This window comes from Arachis duranensis, chromosome 7, assembly GCF_000817695.3.
Source record: "Arachis duranensis cultivar V14167 chromosome 7, aradu.V14167.gnm2.J7QH, whole genome shotgun sequence".
In the NCBI taxonomy this organism is placed as follows: domain Eukaryota; kingdom Viridiplantae; phylum Streptophyta; class Magnoliopsida; order Fabales; family Fabaceae; genus Arachis; species Arachis duranensis.
In genome coordinates this window covers 55,549,246-55,550,943 of record NC_029778.3, presented here as the reverse complement: position 1 = coordinate 55,550,943, position 1,698 = coordinate 55,549,246, and positions in this window count along the sequence as shown.

Here is a 1,698-nt window from a genome sequence, read left to right as displayed (position 1 = left end):
TTTGTGTCTTTTCAAGTCAATAATACAGAGAATTGAAGATTCAGAACATACTGCAGAGGAATTACACAGAAAAAGCTGGGCGTTCAAAATGCCCAGTGAAGAAGGACAGACTGGCGTTTAAACGCCAGCCAGGGTGCCTGGCTGGGCGTTTAACGCCCAAAAGGGTAGAATTTTGGGCGTTAAACGCCAGAATGGATACCATTCTGGGCGTTTAACGCCAGGATGGCACAAGAGGGAAGATTTTGTTTTTAATGCAAATTTTTTTTTTCAGGTTTTCAAAGTTTTTCAAAATCAAATCTTTTTCAAATCATATCTTTTCAATCAAATCTTCTTCAAAATCAATTTCTTTCTATTTTCAAAGATACTTGCTATCAATTAATGATTTGATTCAACATTTCAAGTATGTTGCCTTTTCTGTTGAGAAAGGTTTAATGTTTGAATCATATCTTTTCTTGATAGCCAAGTCATTGACTTTCAAATCAAATCTTTTTAAAATGTCTTTCAAATCATATCTTCTCAATCACATCTTTTTGAAAACCAATCATATCTTTTTTTAACCACATCTTTTTCAAAATAGTTTTCAATCAAATCTTTTTAATTTCTAATTTCAAAATCTTTTTCAAAAATCACTTAATTTCTTTCCCACTCTTATTTTCGAAAATCAATTAGTGTTTTTCAAAATGTTTTCAAAATATTATACTTAATTTTCGAAAATTACTTCCCCTCCTCTCACATCCTTCTATTTATGGACTAACACTATTCCTTAATGCACAATTCGAACTCCATCTTCTTTGATAAGTTCGAATTCTTCTACTTCTGCCTTCTATTTTTCTTTTCCTCTAACACCTCAAGGAATCTCTATACTGTGACATAGAGGATTCCACATTTTCTTGTTCTCTTCTCTTTCTTATGAGCAGGAGCAAGGATAAAATCATTCTTGTTGAGGCTGATCCTGAACCTGAAAGGACCTTGAAGAGAAAGCTAAGAGAAGCCAAGGCACAACTCTCTGTAGAGGACCTAACAGAAATCTTCAAAGAAGAAGAACCCAGGGCAGCCGAAAACAACAACAATGCCAACAATGCAAGGAAGGTGCTGGGTGACTTTACTTCACCTACTCCCGACTTCTATGGGAGAAGCATCTCTATCCCTGCCATTGGAGCAAACAACTTTGAGCTTAAGCCTCAATTAGTTTCTCTAATGCAACAGAATTGCAAGTTCCATGGACTTCCATTGGAAGATCCTCATCAGTTTTTAGTTGAATTCTTGCAAATCTGTGACACTGTTAAGACTAATGGGGTTGACCCTGAGGTCTACAGACTTATGCTATTCCCTTTTGCTGTAAGAGACAAAGCTAGGATATGGTTGGAATCACAGCCTAAAGAAAGCCTGAACTCTTGGGAAAAGCTAGTCAATGCCTTCTTGGCAAAGTTCTTTCCACCTCAAAAATTGAGTAAGCTTAGAGTGGAAGTCCAAACCTGCAGACAGAAGGAAGGAGAATCCCTCTATGAAGCTTGGGAATGATACAAACAATTAATCAGAAAGTGTCCCTCTGATATGCTTTCTGAATGGAGCATCATAGGTATTTTCTATGATGGTCTGTCTGAACTGTCCAAGATGTCTTTGGATAGCTCTGCTGGAGGATCTCTTCATCTGAAGAAGACGCCTACTGAAGCTCAAGAGCTCATTGAAATGGTTGCG